A 20,192-nucleotide genomic window follows, 5' to 3' on the forward strand; every position below is an offset into this window, starting at 1 on the left:
TCATGATAACGTACTTTTTGTGATAATTTAATTGAAAGAATTTAAAGAGCCATATTAATATAGTTATAGTTTTACCTTTCTATTTTATTAGTTCTATAGTAACCAAAGGAGAGGGGGAAAAGGGCGATCCTAAGCATTGGTGTACAATTGAAATCAAGTAAGGGAAGTAGGTAATTCCACAATCAGAGTAATATAGAACCCTGAGCTGGGTATAAAGAATGTCACTGTGGAGGTATACCCAGTAGAGTCATACACAGAGTAGCAACAAATAAAAACAGAAAGTGCTCTCTGTTTTTTAGAACATGCAACCATATATAAAACCTAACTTTTAATAGTATATGTTACAATAGGACCATGGAAATCAAACAACACAAACTTATGCAAAAAAAATAAAAAATTACAATGAAATTCTCTGACCCACAGAAAGAGAGCATATTACTGGGGTTGGGTATGAAATGCCAGTGGTCAGGATCCCATTGGTCAGAATCTCAACAACGGAATCCTGACGGTCACAATGCTGTTGGATCCCGGGGAGTATTCTAATCTTAACCCTAACCCACCCAACCCACAGCTTAACTCTAAGCATCCCCTTCCACAGCCTAACCCTAAACATCCCTTCCTGCAGCCTAACTCTAACACTCTGCCTAGTGTCTAACCCTAACTCTTAAACTAACCCTAACCCTAATACCATTGGTATTGTGAGCATCGTTGTTTCAGCTGTCAGGATTGTGACTGTCGGGGATCCTGTCTGCCGAGATCCTGACTACATCCCATTTAATGAGGGTAAAGACCTCAAGGTAGACCACTAATAAAACTGTCAGAAGTGTCAGGGTCTGGAGTCTTACTATCGGTCCTTGATCCCGGGGTCTCCCTGTTCTGGTCATGGCTGTGCTGCAGTGGCGTGTGGCCAGGTCCCACTCATGGGAGGAGGTTGCAGAGTGTCTGACAGACTCAGCTGGTGTGAGCTTTGGAGCTCAGGAATTGGGGCCTCAGCAGGGTTGAGTACTCAGTAGGGAAAGGGAGTGCGTCCTTGTGTGTCTGCAGTTATGGAAGCCACCATGTTGGAGACTAATGCATGCAGTGTAACCAATAGTAGAGCTCTCTGTGGTTTCTCAGCCAATCCCAGTCTGCTTCGCCTTTTAAAATGGGCTGCATTTAAATCAAACACTGCCAGTGCTTTATGTTGCTCTTCCTAGAAGGTGCTTCAGCTCTGTGCTCCCACAGATGTCCTTGTTGCTTGGTGCTTTGAGTCCCAGGAAATCTCCTACTTTGCTCTTCAGTATTACACTCCAAGATCCTCTGTGCTCTGGTTCCGAGTTTGATACTGGCACCCCCTCCTGCGGCTGCCAACTCGCCAGGTGGAAGCCGTGGGTTATCCAGAGCTATAGATGATTCCTTCGGTTCTCTGCTCAGTTACCAAGTATCTAGAGCAGGGGTGGGCAATTATTTCAGCTGGGGGGCCGCTTAACACTTCCAGCGAATATTCGAGGGCCACACACAAAATACTCAAAAAGAGATCCCTTTTTACATATTACGGCAGACAGCGTGCCCTTTTTACACATTACGACAGACAGTGTCCCCTTTTTACACATTACAGCAGACAGCGCCCCCGTTTTTACACACTACGGCAGACAGCGCCCCCGTTTTTACACATTACGGCAGACAGCGTCCCCGTTTTTACACATTACGGCAGGCAGCGCCCCCGTTTTTACACATTACGGCAGACAGCGTCCCCTTTTTACACATTACGGCAGACAGCGCCCGCATTTTTATACATTACGGCAGACAGCGCCCTTGTTTTTACACATTACGGCAGACAGCGTCCCCTTTTTACACATTACGGCAGACAGCGCCCCCGTTTTTATACATTACGGCAGACAGCGCCCCCGTTTTTACACATTACGGCAGACAGCGCCCCCGTTTTTACACATTACGGCAGACAGTCCCTACCCCCCTTCCCCCCCTCCCCTAAACCCATATTGCAGTTTTTAACTCCCCTCCCTCCTCACCCCTAAACCTATATGGCAGCTTAAGCAGTGATCCAGGGGCTGGCTGGACAGGGGGTTTACCTGTTTGTCACAGTGGCAGATGATCCCCGCTGTCCGATGATCCGCGCTGCTGCCGGCCAGAGTCACTGCTGATGTGGCCTCTCCTGCTCCCGCTCGCTGCCCGCCGCTTCTCCTCACTGGCCGCCGCTTCCTCTCCTCACTGGCCGCCGCTTCTCGGCCGCCGCTCCTGCTCACTGCAGTGCCTGCCCCCGTGCCGCCCAGCGCATGATAACAGAGGAAATCCCGGTCAGCTGACCCTGTGACGTGACCGGGATTTCCTCAGCGGCACCGCGTCTGAGAGCAGTGCAATGACAAGCGGCATGTCGGGCCGCTTGTCATTGCACTCTGGTGGGGCACAGCGGGCCAGGCAGGATCGGTCCGCGGGCCGCCTGTTGCCCACCCCTAATCTAGAGTCCACAGTTCAAGTCTTTCAGTCACATTTTCCAAGTATCTAGAGTTTGCAGTCAGAGTTCGCAAACCAAGTTTTCCAGCTATGTTTACCAAATATCCAGAGTTCATAGTTCAAGTCTTTCAGTTATGTTCCCCAAGTATCCAGAATTCACAGTCCAAGTTCTTCAGTCACATTTTCCAAGATTCCAGTTTCCAAAGCCTGAGCTCTTCAGTCATGTTTTCCAAGATCCAGTGTCCGGAGTCTGAGTTCTTCAGTCATGGTTTTCCAAGAATCTAGTTTCCAAAGTCTGAGTTCTTCAATCACATTTTCCAAGTATTCAGTTTTCTTTGTTCTTGTCTTTGACCCGCAGCAATATAATCTCCAGTCTTCACAGTTATTGTCCCCAAGTCACAGTCTTGAAGTAGCCAGTCTTCAAGGTTACTGTCCCAGTCAAAAAATACCCAGTGTTCACAGTAATTGTCTGCAAGTAATCACATACCCAGTCTTCACAGTTATTGTCTACAAGTCCCAGTCACCAAATAACCTGTCTTTACAGTTACAGTCTTCAAGTCACAGTCATTTAGTATCTAGTCTTTACAGTTACCGCCTCCAAGTCACAGTCTTCCAGTATCCATTCTTTACAGTTGTCTCCAAGTCATAGTCATCTAGCGTCCTGTCTGCACGGTTATTGTCCTCAAGTTACAGTTATCCAACTCTCAGTCTTCGCAGTCATTATCTTCAAGCCACAGTTTATAAACTCTCAGGCTTTACAGCTATTATCTCCAAGCCGCAGTAATCAAGTACACGTTTCACATTAATACAAGGTAGTTGTACATGGCACAGTAAAAAGTAACTGTAGTATAATACAAACAGTAGACAACATGATGAGCAGTATACCTAACCAAGTTACAACCAAAAGAAGAGTATCAGCATATGAACTTATGCCTATATATACTGGTGTGGTTTAAACATACAATCAGTATGACAGTCAGTTAAGAAAGTAATCAATACATCAATGATTATTGACATTCACAGGGGGAGGACACAGGGTGGACAACATAGATGGTAAAGAAAGGTGGAAGAGGTAATAGAGTAGATTAAATAATCGACTTGATTATGACAACTATTTGGATGTAATTCATTCCAGTGGAGATAATAGCAGAATATAACATAGACATATATGTAAAGAGACAATGGTCGGGATGTAATGGGAGCCGATACTGCTGCTTGGAAAATTATCACACCACATCAGGTGTCACAAATGTGCATCTATTTCCTAGAACTCGGCCAATGTAATGGTGTGCGCCTATTTCCCGGCCACTGCGTATAGGATCCGAAGTGACGCTGTATTTAGACTAGAAAACGTCAGACCAAACAAATGCATCTTTTAGCAACGGAGGACCACAGTGTCAGAAAAAGTCACCCATTGTCCCTCAAAAATCCCATGATTAAAGCAACACACAAATAATCCACAGTCCTTCCGGACGCACATGCAGTTTATGCTGATTTAAATGATATACAGCAGGGCTATATTCAGTGTGTAATTGTGACTGTATCCACAGACCTAATTATGTTACAGTGTTTGGCTGAAACACACTATAGCATAACATTTTGTATGCAGATATAGTTGATATTACATACGGAATGGAAAAAAGGGGTTTTGTTTGCCTGCACCGCCACTATCAATTTTATTTGAGCATTTTTAACCAACAATATAGGAAATCAGGAAATAGTATTCTATATATTTAAATGTGTTGGCGGTGCACCCCAGAGGTATTAATATAGTCTGTAGAGAAGGGGAATGATCCCTACAAAGAAATAGGAATCAAAGAAAAAGCCTCTTTTTGGGGGCACTCTTTCAAAATTATATTAAATGTTTATTGTTTAAAATGTATACTTTATTTTTACAATTAAAAGGGAATATGTATAGAGAAGGGCAAAAAATACCTATTGGTATGCCCTGACAAACAGTCAATACAAATTCAATGGTATAATCCTCCAAATACAATAATTCGCAAGAAAAAAATATAGTTTGTAGCAACCTCTGTGTACAGAAATGTGTTTTAGAGTGCAGATGGTGATCACTGTACTCTAGACACAGGATGCAATTTTATTTAAATCTTATTGGAGGTAATTAGTAAATCAGATGCTGGGTGAAAATTTCTGAGCGAGATAATAATATGTTTAGGTAGGCAAAGACAACCGAATCTATAGCATACTTATTAATATCTTAATATATGTTATTATAGAGCAGGTTCCAAAGGTGAAAAATCCTTCTAAACAGAATTGCAATTGTTTGGTAAGTTACAATACAAACATTTTGTAACTAGCAATCAGTAAATAGAATGAACAGTGTCAGTTGTTTCAAATCTTGCTGATAATGATCAAAGTGACTGTATCTGCCTAAACAGATGTAATGAGTAAAGAACAAAAAAGAAAAAAAAAAAAAAAAAAAAAAAGAACAAAGGAAGAAAAAGTATCCATGCCGTTAACCCGCTAACTTCTGCTGCCTTCCCATGTGTGGAAATTGTCACAGTGAATGGGAGGTGAGAGAGCCAGCAGCCGGAATGTATATGAAGGAAGTTAGTGGCGTTACTTGCTGTTGCCAGGAAAACAGGGAGGGGTTATCCTGATAACATGTCTGTCATTGCAGAAAAAAAAATGCCCGGAGGTGAGGGTCTTTTCCAATTTAGTCTCAAAAGATCTTGATAGACTACATCAGAAACATAAGGGGGCTCTACATCACAACTTAAAAAGTAGTGAAAGAAGAGCACTCAATGAGATTGAATCTTGGAAAGATATAGAAATAAAACAATCTGATAAAGGAGGCAACGTTGTCTTATGGCCTAAAAACATGTATGTTAAAGAAGCCTTTAGACAGCTTAACGACAAAGATTGTTATAAGAAAACGCTTTTCAACCCTACAGACAAATTTATGGTAGTATATACCAGACTTATTGAGCAAGCAAGGAAGGATAACATCATAACTAAATCAGAATTTAATTTCCTGCAAGTTAATCACCCCAAAATACCGACCTTTTATCTCCTACCCAAGACACACAAGAGTGTTATTAAACCCCCAGGCAGACCCATAGTATCTGGGATCGGTGGTCTCCTTGAACAGGCAAGTGTATTTATAGATGTACAACTTAGACATCACGTGACTACCCTTCCCTCGTATGTCCAAGATACTACGGATGTCCTACAGAAAATCCAGGGCATCAGGTTGGATGATACTCACCTCCTGGTAAGCATGGATGTAGAGTCACTCTACACTTCCATTGACCATCAGAAAGGATTGGAAGCCACTCGGTATTTCATGGAAATGGAAGGACTAACTGATTTTCATTCATTCATACTGGACCTGCTACATTTTGTTTTACATTATAATTATTTCATCTTTGACAATAAATTTTACATACAAACAAGGGGGACAGCGATGGGAGCATCCTGTGCCCCCACGTATGCAAATTTATTTTTAGGCTGGTGGGAGCGGGAAGTGGTGTTTCAAGAAAAGAATGATCATCATATAAGGAGGATCCTATTATGGATCCGCTATATAGATGATATACTACTCATCTGGGAAGGCGATATGGAATCTTTGGAATCCTTTGTACAAGACTTGCATATTAATAACCTTAACTTGAAATTTACTTTCGAGGCAAGTACAAATAAGATCTCTTTTCTGGATCTCACAATTTTCCGTGACAAAGACAACCTTGTCGGAACCGAACTGTACAGAAAACCTACAGCTACTAATTCCATACTTCACCATTCCAGCTCCCACTTCCCACCCACAGTCAAAAATATCCCCAAAGGGGAGTTCCTTAGGTTAAAGAGGAACTGCTCGGATATGAATACCTTCCAAGAAAAAAGTCTAGAGTTATCAAACAGACTACGAAGCAGGGGATATAGCAACAGGTCCATAAAGAAAGCACAGAGAGACATCAGACATATTGAAAGAGATTCATTAATCTATAAAAACAAAACAGTCTCACCTAAAGACACAGAGATTCGCTTTGTAGGTAATTTCTGTGCGGAATGGAATGAAATTAGGAGTATCATCCAAAAACACTGGTCTATATTACATACAGACATTGATTTGGATAAAATCATGAAGGATAAAGTTCAGATGAGTTGGCGGAGGTCTGCAAGCCTAAAGGATAGACTTGTTCAGAGTCACTTTGAGGCTAAACCTCCAAAACAACCAACTATTAAGGGTAGTTTTCCCTGCGGCAACTGTAAAATCTGCAGACACATACTACACAAAGATTCAATTGTGGATAAGTATGGGGTGTCTCGTCCTATAATGGATTTTTTCAATTGCAAGACTAAGAATGTCATTTATTGTATAACTTGTCCCTGCCACATTTATTATGTGGGGATGACTTCAAGACTGCTCAAGCAACGAGCATTGGAACATATAGGCACAATTAGGAACTATGAATCTGACGCCAAAAAACTTAGACCTTTAACAACAGTGGCCAAGCATTTTTTTAAGATACATCAAGGTTCCTCAGAAGACCTAAAAATATTCGGTTTGGAAAAGGTAAATTTGGGCCTGAGGGGAGGAGATCTCAACAAGGAACTCCTGAAAAAAGAAAGTAAATGGATCTTTAGGCTTGGATCTCTTTCACCAGGAGGACTTAATGAAAAAATCAATTATGGAGCTTTTCTAACTACTTAATAATACATAGAGACTAGTATTTAAATTTTAAAACGGATTTCTTTATATATCATGAGTGTTATAATAATTTTTGTAATAATTTTTGTAAAATTATAGTGATCCCTCTATAATCACTTTTCAATAATTAAAATTCCATTCATATTATCCAGCACATTGTGCATGCGATTAATACATGCACATACATGAGTATGCATATGAGAGGGTGCAAATAACTTGCATATACGAGTATGCTTGTTTTTATATTTTATTTTTTATTTTTTCATTTGTCTCTAATGATTTATGTTACTAATTAGCATCATTCTCCATTCATTTTTTCCAATTTTTCAAAATATCTTTTTAAACTCATGAGCGCGTATATAATTACCATGCGAGCAATAAACGAATGGTTAATGGATCACAGACCTCCACATAAGTTCCAAATACCTGTACATTTAATAATAACTGTCCCCTGTCTATTGATTGGGCTTATTCGTGTTAAAAATGTGTATATATTCTTCATATAAATCAATATTTTTCATTTGTTTCATTGTTATATTCTTAGTCTAATTTACAACTCAATTAATTAATTTTGTTTATAGGTATATATACCAATTTGATTTAGTCCTTATAATTTGTGCAACTATCAGGTTTAATTGTCCCTTGTCCACTGATTAGGCTTATTTGCATATAATTTTTATATAAATTATTAAATATCAATATTATTGTATATATATATATATATATATGTTTATATGTATATATACATATATATATATAATTTCTTTTCACTTTTATTTTTATTTTTATTTTTACTTTTATATTCATTTATTTTACCGTTATAATCCAATTCAATTTAATTACAGACTAATTGTGTCTACCCCGCCTTTGGGCATACATACTAATTAGACTCTGTCCATACATGTAGTACAACAATTTGGTTTCCAATTATACCTCTGATTATGCAGCCCCAAGTATGATTGGCCAGGACCGGTATATAGGTTCAGGGCATCAGTAACCACATTAGGATTCAGTGTGAACAAGCCCGGCTAGGGTGAAACGTACGTCGCTTCCAGCGCTATTGACGTCATCATTACGTCCCATCGGGTAACCCGTGCACAGCTCACGGACCCGGACCCGTAGGCACAACCACAGAGACGCGTCCAAGCTAGGACAGTGTCTCACAGCAGGATCACATCTCCAAAAGGTACTTTCGGCGCGCACTCATTGCGGGACGGGAGAGGGTTTTTTCTGCAATGACAGACATGTTATCAGGATAACCCCTCCCTGTTTTCCTGGCAACAGCAAGTAACGCCACTAACTTCCTTCATATACATTCCGGCTGCTGGCTCTCTCACCTCCCATTCACTGTGACAATTTCCACACATGGGAAGGCAGCAGAAGTTAGCGGGTTAACGGCATGGATACTTTTTCTTCCTTTGTTCTTTTTTTTTTTTTTTTCTTTTTTGTTCTTTACTCATTACATCTGTTTAGGCAGATACAGTCACTTTGATCATTATCAGCAAGATTTGAAACAACTGACACTGTTCATTCTATTTACTGATTGCTAGTTACAAAATGTTTGTATTGTAACTTACCAAACAATTGCAATTCTGTTTAGAAGGATTTTTCACCTTTGGAACCTGCTCTATAATAACATATATTAAGATATTAATAAGTATGCTATAGATTCGGTTGTCTTTGCCTACCTAAACATATTATTATCTCGCTCAGAAATTTTCACCCAGCATCTGATTTACTAATTACCTCCAATAAGATTTAAATAAAATTGCATCCTGTGTCTAGAGTACAGTGATCACCATCTGCACTCTAAAACACATTTCTGTACACAGAGGTTGCTACAAACTATATTTTTTTCTTGCGAATTATTGTATTTGGAGGATTATACCATTGAATTTGTATTGACTGTTTGTCAGGGCATACCAATAGGTATTTTTTGCCCTTCTCTATACATATTCCCTTTTAATTGTAAAAATAAAGTATACATTTTAAACAATAAACATTTAATATAATTTTGAAAGAGTGCCCCCAAAAAGAGGCTTTTTCTTTGATTCCTATTTCTTTGTAGGGATCATTCCCCTTCTCTACATTACATACGGAATATAGGCATGCTGCATATCATGGGTGCAGCCTGGAAGAAGTTCAGTAATTTTGAGTGGGAACAAATGATGCGTGTAGGTTGAGAGACGCAGATCTTGTGCAGAAAGGATAGGTCAGTAAGTGAGATATTTTGAGACGAGTGAAGAGATGTATGTCATACAGTTTGGTTAATAGCTTTGTATGTAAGTACAAGTAGTTTAGACTGAATATGGTAGCATACCGGTAACAAATAGAGAGACTGACAGAGTGGATCTGCAGATGATGAATTTCTAGCAAAGAAGACCAACCTCGCAGTTGCATTCAAAATGGATTGTAGTGGTGAGAGCCTATTTTTGGAAAAAACAATAAGACGACTATGACAATAATCAATGTGGAAGATAATAAGTGCATGGATTAGAGTTTTGCTATGTTTTGAGTAAAATATGATTATATTTTGATAATTCCAAACCAAAAGGTTGAAAGCCTTTTCTGCTTCAAAAGAAACTAACACACTAGGGGGTAATTCAGACCTGATCGCTGGCAGCGATTTTTGCAGCCCTGTGATCGGATAGTCGCAGCCTATGGGGGGAGTGTATTTTAGCTGTGCAAGTGTGCGATCGCATGTGTAGCAGAGCTGCACAAACTGATTTTGTGCAGACTCTGCGCAGCCCAGGACTTACTCAGCCACTGCGATCACTTCAGCCTGTCCAGGACCGGAATTGATGTCAGGAACCCTCCCTTCAAATGCTTGGACACACCTTTGTTTTTGCAAACACTCCCAGAAAATGCTCAGGTGCCACCCACAAACACCCTCTTCCTGTCAATCTCCTTGCAATCGCCTGTGCATTTGCTTTTTTTGCACCATCCCATCGCTGACCGGCGATCCCCATTGCTGCGGTCCAACACGCCTGCGCATTGCAGTGCATATGAATGCGCAGTTCAGATTTTATCGGTCTGTGAGAAAATGCAGCCTAGTGATCAGGTCTGAAGTAGACCCTAGGAGTAGAGTAATAATAATAATAATTTTATTTATATAGCGCTCTTTCTCCAACAGGACTCAAGGCGCTTTACAGACATTAAAAACAATGCACATAATACAGAGGATCTAAGTAATACAGCAATAGATCAGCCACGCAGACATAAAAGAAAACCTTAAGCACACAGAAAGCATAATGCATGATTGGTGTAGGCATTTTGGGTAATAACTTCCAAGGGTTGTGTATTCCACCCTCACAAGGAACCAGGTGCGGCAGCCATCTTGGGCGCACAGCGTAGGTTTACCCAGGGTGCAAAAGTCTACCCTTAGAAGAGATGACACAAAATGAGGGTGATTTCAGAGTCCTAAAGTTCGGAGTAGGGTTCCAACAAAACCACCAGGTCCATGTATTTTTCATCCCATCCACATACAAGCATACCAGATGGGGCAGCCATGTTGGGTGCACTATGCAGGTTACACTGTGGGAGGTGAGCCAAACAAGGGCCCAGTGCATTTATGGAAAAACTGACACTTGTGTACCCTGTATGATGTATGATGTACCCTGTATGAAGGGCACAATGGCAAGGTTTGGTGGAGGTAACAGGAAAAGCACAAAGTGGGGTGGAAGAGGAAAAAAAAACACAGAGGAAAAAAAACAACTGCAGGTAACCAGCGGTAGAAGGAAAATTGGGATAACATTATTTTGATAAAATCATAGTACAGGTGGATATGAGAGTGTGGGAGCACACTCAGGAGCAATGGAGACAACCCTGCTGAGCCTGGTCCTGGTCTCCTCCCACAATTCCCTGCTCATCTTGAGGGATAGTCCCAGGGGTAGGACTTGATGTTCTCAGCCAGAGAGGTGGTAATCCTGGTCCTGGTCAGGAGAGGCCACATAATGATCCTGAGTTTTGTGGTTGTAACGAAGTCCTTCCATTATCTTGTTGGTTTGTTTGTTTATTTGCCTTCTGTTTTCCTTTGGTTTAACATAGGTATAACACTGCCATTTATTTTAGCTGCCACTCTATAACTAGACACTTCTCAGAGTAATGAGAAGAGTGAAAATGTGGAACAGCAGCTAAGACTGTTAAGTATCAAATGTCTCCGCAGAATAAATCTGGTTTGAACTTGTATAATTTGTAGTAGAATATGTTTCAATCAGTCAGTATACATTTTTTGTTAGCATCTTATAATCTATGTTTAGCAATGAGGTTGGCCTATAAGACCCTGGAAGCTACAGATCTTTACATTGTTTTGGAAGGACTGTGATTATTGCAGAAGTAAATTAAAGTGGAAGTGTCTTAGTCTTGATTACATGACTGTAAAAAGAGACCAGGGTTTCAACTAATCAGGGTAATAGTATCTTATAAAATATGGCAGGAAGTCCATCTGGACCTAGTGCTTTAGATGGCTTCAGCTGCTACTCTAGTAAAAAATTACCATCTGGATCTGCATCTACACAAAATACCAATATAGAAATAGAGCTATTAGCTAAAATAATGTCCTCCTGTAATTTAGAGTTAAATTGGGAGTCTGTTTTTTCCTGTCTATTAGATAGGAAAAAACAGACTCCCAACTGACTTTTCAAACATTTGAATTTCCCCCACTGTGTGAAAATGCACAGCAGCAATCAGATCTGAATTAGGCCCAAAATGCGCTAAGTTTGGACCCTAACGGATTCCGGAAGGCCCCCCAGTCTAATGTTGTTCCAACAAGACAGGTTCTCTAGGTCATCAAGTTTATTCCATCAGTGATTTTTGTTCTGCTCTAGCATATGGACAGTACATTTTAACTGAGAAACATCTTGAAAAACTTTACCTGCTCTTGGTTCTGATTCAGTGACTATGAGTAAGGTGTTGGAGTTGTGAAGTAATATCAGAAACAGCCTGAGACAGGAGAAGACCCATAGTTGTTTTTATGACTTCAACTAAATCAGTAATAGTAAAGTAAGAGGAATTACACCCCTGCGTCGATGTAAGGGGATCTTGTGGTGTTTTTGCTTTCTTTGCTGCTGGTGTCACTGCCTCTGTGTCCGCATCTGGAACCATATTAGGATCATCCCTACGTTTCTCTTGTCTTTGATGTTGTGGCTTTAGCGTAGTTGAGGGGGAGAGATATCTCTCCATAGAAAGTCAATAAAAGTTGTTAGATGTAATGCTGTAGGTAAGTGACTATAGTATAGCTATGAAACACAGTAGAATTATGGGATAGCAGCGGCACTCTGTATTGGAGCTAACTACTACTTTTATACAAGTCCCGTACTCTCAGGAATTTAACTTTAATACCACGTTCATAGAGAAACAATCACATAATATAAAAATTAAGCAGGAGGCATGAAGTTGAAGAAATATTGGTATTGAAATCTAGCAGTGATCAGTCTCAGAAAACAACAATATTATTAAGATACAGTGACCTGACCAGCATCACTAGTACCACTGACATAATAGATGGAAACCACTACAGAAATGGATCTCTCTATTGCTTTCAGCATAAACCATGGCTCTGGAGGAAGGTAAGGTGGAAATACCTGTGGATCCATATAAGGGACTGAGTAGAGTGCATTTATAATCCCAGGAATCAAATGAATGATGAAAAGGCCTTGTTGCTGAGTGTATATGTAAGATTGCCAGGTTGCTGTATCCCTGTGTTGTACAATCAGGTGTGGAGGAGGTATACTGTATTCTTCAGCATAAGAAAATGGAAGCTTCTATATGATTCTATTCAAAGCCAGAAGACCAGGCAGAGGTAATGGGGGGGGGGGGGGTTTCCAGTAAAAGAAATCAGATCAGCACGATTTGGTTCACAGCCCCAAACCAGTACAAGTAGTGTTCATTCTAGTGAACATTACCAGAAGTAACGGGGGTCAAGTTGTCTCTGGCTAGGACCTATTGGGAACGCTGTAACTTTGTGTCCCTTACTGCAAGTTCTCCTATGCTTTGAATAGGGCACTAAACAAGTAGCCTTCAGACAAAGCAGATCCAATATGAAGATGCCAGGATCCACCACACGTAGCTGTCCAATTCTAATGCAATCTGCAATATTATGCAGCCTAGGAGCACCTCTTGACAGTAGAAGTCTGCCACTGACCACTGGTGTCTGTCAGGAGTAAATTTATTATGAAAGAGCAGCCCAGTACCACAATCTCCCCATCTGGAAATTGAGTCTGCTGCTTGAATCATGCAGTAGGCTGCAGTGGTAATCGATGGGTGACAAGCAGATGAGATGTTTCCAGCAGACCATATGGTGTTGGTAAGTGGAAATAGCCATTTGCTGGCAAGACTGACTCAGGGGCACCTCCGAAAAGACTGCAATAAAGGGGTAAATAGGAAGAGCTCCAGGAAGCACATCCACTCAGGCACATAGTCAAGTCACGCCCCCTTTCTGTTTTAATTTTTTTAGTTCTGTAAATAGAACTAGTAACTACTGAAAGTCAATATAGAACATCTATAAGCCAGTATGCAGAACCAAAGTTCTAACAGACACAACAGTCAGATATTTTCAATAAATATAAATGGGTGGTATTCATGTGACCGTTGGTCAGCTGACCGACAGTCACATGACCTCCTCCACCAGCCCGACGGGTCACTGTCCCGATGGTCGGCATGCCGACAAACAGGGACTATTTCCACTTGTGGGTGTCCACGACACCCATAGAGTGGGAATAGAACCCGTGGCGACCGCAGGTCGCCACCGAGCCTGCAGCGTGGCGAGCGCAGCGAGCCCGTAAGGGGCTTGCTGCACTCGCCCCTCCCCGCCGGGATCCCGGCGTCGGTATGCTGCCGGGATCCCGGCGTCGGTAAGCTGACCAGCGGTCAGGAGACTGCCGGTCAGCCGTACTACACCCATATAAATAAAAAAATATGTCTATGCGCTTCAGTGACTCCAAACACAGTGATAATGAGATGTTTGCCTTTACTAAAAAACCAAGAGACTTGTTATATTATTTTCTTTTACTGGAAACAAGTATAATAACACTTTACATAAAAATACTTTATAAAAATACACAATCACATGTATCAGCTAAAATAGCTATATTGATTCAACCAATTGCAATCCTTATTGCAGGTGATAATAGACTAAAAAGCCACTTAGATTGATTGATTTCACCAATAATCCTACATAGATATATAATTAGTAGGAAACACTGATCAGCTGCTTCAGTTACCGTTACTGCCACATAACTCTCAATACTCTGTGCCGGTATAAATGTAATGAAATAACATATATAAATGTTTAAATAAATATCTCCACTCTTCCTGTCACTGGCGTCCCAGTGCAGGACTAGTCCTCCGTAATGTGTTTTGCCCGATCAGACGGGGTTAACATTTACCCTTTCCTCAAAGTAGCACTATAGCACAAGTGCAGGATATACCTTAGGGAGTTCCAGGCTGGCGGGCAGCGTTTAAAGCACACAGTCAGAGAAAGCGGAGTCTTTGTTAGATCATTAGCGCTGTCACAGGCAGCATCCAAAGAACCACAGTAGCAGTCAGCCGCAGGTATACTCGTCCTCAATAGACAATGTCCTCCTCGACGGCAGCCGGGGGACACACCTGAGTGCGGCTGAGACAAGCAGCAGAGGTCCGGCACAGCTGAGAGCGGCAGAGGCGGCTGTAGCGACAGAGACGGCAGGAGCTGCCAAGGGTGAAATCACACATGCAGCGGTGAGAACCGGGTGATGACGTCAACGCGTTTCGTCCCGTTAATTCTCGGGACTTCCTCAAGACTGGCTTCTCAGTGGGATGTTACCTTTTTATCCACCTCTTAATGAGAAGCTCCGATCACCTGTTTGTTCAGTTGAAATCTCGATTTGCATGATACTGAGAGCAATTTACTTATTTATCTATATAGACTGCTATATTGTTTTAATTAGTCTACATACACAAAATTTAGACCATACTAGTAAAATAAAAATGTAATGAATATATAATAATAGTAATAATAATAATAATAAAACAGTTCTCTTGATTTTGGCGGACAATTAATATAAACATAAACACAATATACCCATATTATATCAGATATACTTGAAATACGTAGTTAGATTTCCAAAAATAGGATACAATAGGATATATAATATATTAATAAATATATACATATATATAGAGAAGATCAACCATACAATAAAGTTATAAATAACCTTCTTAACCACATAAATATCTGATATCACTACCATTCTGTTATTTTCATTCTATTGTTTTAATATTAACCCCCAAATTCATGGTCCACTATATTTACTCTTGGCTGATGGACCTACACTGAGGTTGTAATTAAATATACCAATTCTCTGTACTCTCATGACCCCAAAAGTACCCACACTAATTATACTCTAATTGTCTAATTAATCTAATGGTGTGTAATCAAGTGCTTCGTTTAAACCATTTGGACTTAGAGTGTCCAACTTAAAAATCCAGGATGACTCCCCCAGACAAACATTACGGAATCTATTACCCCCTCGTTTTGTGTTAAGAAATTGTTCAACAACTGTCAGAGTCAACCCCTTCGGATCACTATTATGCATTCTTACAAAATGTCTGGACACACTATGTTTCAAGGATTTATTAATAATGTTTCTTCTATGCTCTCTAAATCTAGATTTTATTGATCTTGTAGTTCTGCCTACATACTGCAGTGAACAAGGACACTGCAGTACGTAAACACTATTTGTTGATTCACAGTTTAGATATTGTTTTATAGGAAAACTTTTTCCATTTGCACTAGATATCACTGAAAGTGCTTTATTAGTAATATGATTACACGTCAGGCAAATGGGCTTATTACATTTATAATTGCCAATGGGTTTTACTGGCAACCATGTATTTACTATAGTTTTATCTTTTTGTGTTCTTAATTCACTCGGTGCCAATATATTTTTAATATTAATATTCTTTTTAAAGGTAACTCGTGGTTTCTCTCCTATGGATTCACCCAAAATCGGATCTTGTTTTAGAATCCCAAAATTTGCCATAACGATCTTTTTAATTTCATTAGACCTAGAATTATATTTTGATAGGAACGTCACTGTATCCAGTAGCTTCTGGTTTGGGGCATAGTGCTGTTCTGATGTTGTTTCTGTATTATCTATCATCTCTATTGGGCCCCTAGTTAATTCCTTATCTTTCTTTTCTTTTTTTTTTGTAATGAGATCCAATCTATCAAGAGATCTTGCATATACTTTAGATTCATCTAGAAGTTTTTTTGGGTATCCCCTACGTTGAAAATTGTTCATCATAATCTCCACTTGGTCGTAAAAATCTTCATCTCTCGTACAATTACGTCTTAATCTCATTATTTGATTTTTTGGGATATTAGTAACCCATGGTTTATAATGAGCACTGTTATAATGCAAATAATTATTAGCTCCTACAGGTTTGACATAATTAGAAGATATAATTATATCATTTTGTATAGAAAATGCCACATCTAGGAAATTAACAGTGTCGAAATTAAATGTGTGAGTGAAGGTGAGATTAAATGTGTTACAATTAAGGTAATTGACAAATTCTTGTGCACGTGAAGGACCACCTTCCCAAATAATAAACAAATCATCAATAAAATGGCCATAGAGGACCAGATTATCTCTAAATGGACCGCCCCATATATATTCTTCCTCGAAGCGGCCCATGTAGAGATTCGCGAAGCTAGGCGCAAATCTGGTCCCCATGGCCGTCCCCAGTGCTTGTAAATAATAAGTGTCGTGGAATAAAAAATAATTGTAAGTTAAAATAAACCAAATAGACTGCAAGATGAAATCACATCGATTATCCAATAAATTCTCATCTTTCATAAGATAGTATTTAACCGCATCTATTCCACTTTGATGGGGTATATTTGTATAGAGAGTCTGGACATCGAGGGTGAGGAATCCCCACCCTCTAGTCCAATGCATACCCATTGTTTTTTGTAAAATGTGAGTGGTATCTTTAATATGTGATTCCAAATTGTTAACGTGCTTTTGTAAGTGGGTGTCAACAAAATAAGATAAATTAGATGTGAGTGACCCTATACCTGAAATAATTGGGCGCCCGGGAGGTGATATAAGTGATTTGTGAATTTTAGGTAAGTGATAAAAAACAGGAGTGACTGGGTGAGGACATAACAAAAAATAAAATTCATCCTCAGAGATGGCATTCTCCATTTTAGCTGTATCTAACATCATTTTATATTCCAGCAGAAAAGGGGAGGTGGGATCACCCTCCTGAGATTTATAGTATTTAGTATCTTGTAGTTGTCTGTTTGCCTCTGAAACATAATCTTCACGATCCTGAATGATGATCCCCCCCCTTATCCGCTGGTTTAATGACCAAAGAGAGAGTATCTTTTAGTTCTTTAAGAGCCAATCTCTCTGCTTTTGATAAATTTTGATAACCTGTGGGTTTACTATGTGTCTTTTGACAGATCTTTTTGAAATCACTCAGAGTCTTATTGTAAAAGATATTAATCGCAGAGCTCTTATGTTCTAACAGAAAAAATTGAGACTTCTTTTTAAATTTAGGTATATCTGAAAAGGTCCTATGTGTCTCTATATCAAATAAATTTACAGTATTGGAATTATCTCTGAGTAATTCTTCTAAACATAAGAGTCCATCTTTGTCAGATTCATCTAGTATAATTGGCATCTCAACGATATTTTGTGAGCCTGTACCTTTATTTAGACTTTTTGCTGCAAAATAACGTTTCTTGCAGAGCTCTCTCGTGAATTTATTTAAATCTAAAAACAAATATTTGGTTCCTTTGTTGGAACATAATTTAAACCTTTCTGTAATAATGATAGCTGATTGGTAGTTAATTCATGAGAAGAGAGGTTATATATACCTTTAGTATCTACTTGAACCTTGTTCTCCTCTTCCTCCTCTTCTCCCTCTCTTTGCCTTCGTTTTCCTGGGGTATGTATTGTTAAATGATCGTATGGGTTTGGGTGGTGAAATTTGGTGTACTGACGAAAATCCTTAGACTGGTTAGGTGTATTTCTTTCACCCTGGGTCATAGTTTCAGATTTATTTCTCCTGTCCTTTGAATAAAATCTGTCTCGTGATTGATATAAGGGGGTTCTCTTCTCGAATCTATTGGGTCTGGGGGAATGATAGGTCCTATATGTATTTCTCGTATTTATAGTACCAGATGTTTTTGGTTGAGAGTGGTCAGTTCGTTTAGTATCTCTACTTCTTTTATTATACGATCTAACTGAATCTGTTTTGTAATCTTCCAGATCACGGGCATATTTCTGTTTTTTGAGGTATACTAAATCCTTCTCAAATTTTTCCACTCGTAAGTTAATTTGTTCATCTTTGTTTTTAAAACTAGGGTGGTCTTTAAATTTGAGAAGGTTTTCTTTAACCTCATCGATTGATTCCGTTATCTTTGTTACCTTCTCATCTCTATATTGTATTAGTAATTTCATCAAGGAATAGGAACAGGTATCTAGTGTCTCATCCCATTTTTTCTGCAATAACGGGTTTTCAATAATAGATAGATGTTTAAATAATCTTAAACCCCTTGGTATAATTTTAGCATCAACATATTGTTGTAATGAGATCCCATCCCACCAATTTCTCATCTCATCTTTTAAGAGATCTTCCAAATGATAGAATTGTTTATTCATATCAGAATTGGTATCGGTGGGATTGCTTTCATGATCTTTAAATGTCATAGATGATAAATACATATCTCGCCTATTTTTTCTTTCATAATAACTTCTAAATTCCGCCATAAGTAAAGGCAAACTCACCAATATAGATAATTTAATATGTATATATCTAAATCTAAATCAATTACTTTTAAAAAGAGAATGCTGCCTTGGGAATAGCAATAGAACAAAGACAAAAAACAGATGGGTGTACTTAAACACCCAAATCCCAGGCGCAGATTTCTATAGATAATTTGTTAATTCACTTGTGTTAGGTAGACACTAGCTGCACAAACTCAGGCTTTGCAAATGCCTGAAGATAATTTAGAATATAAGAAAAAAATATGTCTATGCGCTTCAGTGACTCCAAACACAGTGATAATGAGATGTTTGCCTTTACTAAAAAACCAAGAGACTTGTTATATTATTTTCTTTTACTGGAAACAAGTATAATAACACTTTACATAAAATACTTTATAAAAATACACAATCACATGTACCATATAAATACCTAAAATACACATACCATTTATCATTTGCAATATTGAACAATAAGTGAACCATATATTCAATAGATAATTATGTTTTGGGTTGGATCATAATTTAACTTACAAAGCATAGTATGAATATTGGTGTTCAAGTGTAAAGTCAAGTCAACTTCCATTTAATATAATCACTTCATGAAATCTTACAAGCTATTATAGTATTTATTTTGTTTATCTGGAATCAAAATGAAAGGACAAAAAATGTTCTACTAAAGAGAGACATTGCCATAAATAAACATTCTGTACCCAATTACCGTAAGCTTTTATTAAAGTTTAATTATTGCAATGTGACACTGTATTTAAATGACAGACACATCCGCACATAACTACTAGTCTTGAAATAGTGTTGGGGCTCAGAAATAAGATATATGTTCCTTTTCTTTAGGAACCATCAATGCAGGTCATTTACCTTTATAAGTTCAGCAGACGATGACACTCAGGAGGGATATCTGGACTATACAGTAGGTTCACAGTTAAAAGGTCAACAGTCAATAGGTCAACCAGTAAAGGTCGACAAGCATTAATGACATGGTTATAAGGTCGACATGTAAAACTTCGACAGTGCTTATGGTAGACAGGTACAAAATGTTGACAGGTTCAAATGGTCAACGTGACAATGGTCGACACATATGGCCAACACAACTTTTTAAGTTTTTTTTTTGCATTTTCTCCACCTTTTTCCTACTTTATTGTCCACGTGGACTATGATTGGGAATAGTAACCTGTGCTGAGTGCAGTGGTAGCATAGCTAGGCACATTGCCCGCAGCATGGTGGGTAACATGAGCCATGCAAGGGGACGTGGTACACTAATCGGGTTTCCTGTGCTCTGACTGTGAAAATTACAC

General features: G+C 39.1%; 1 protein-coding gene across 1 annotated transcript in view; it reads right to left on the bottom strand.

Moving 5' to 3' along the window:
- Nucleotides 1–20,192, bottom strand: part of NPSR1 (neuropeptide S receptor 1) — a 791,066-nt gene that overhangs the window by 102,070 nt on the left and 668,804 nt on the right. The gene's annotated exons all lie outside the window — the stretch shown is intronic.

This window comes from Pseudophryne corroboree, chromosome 5 (genome assembly GCF_028390025.1).
Source record: "Pseudophryne corroboree isolate aPseCor3 chromosome 5, aPseCor3.hap2, whole genome shotgun sequence".
NCBI classification, from domain to species: domain Eukaryota; kingdom Metazoa; phylum Chordata; class Amphibia; order Anura; family Myobatrachidae; genus Pseudophryne; species Pseudophryne corroboree.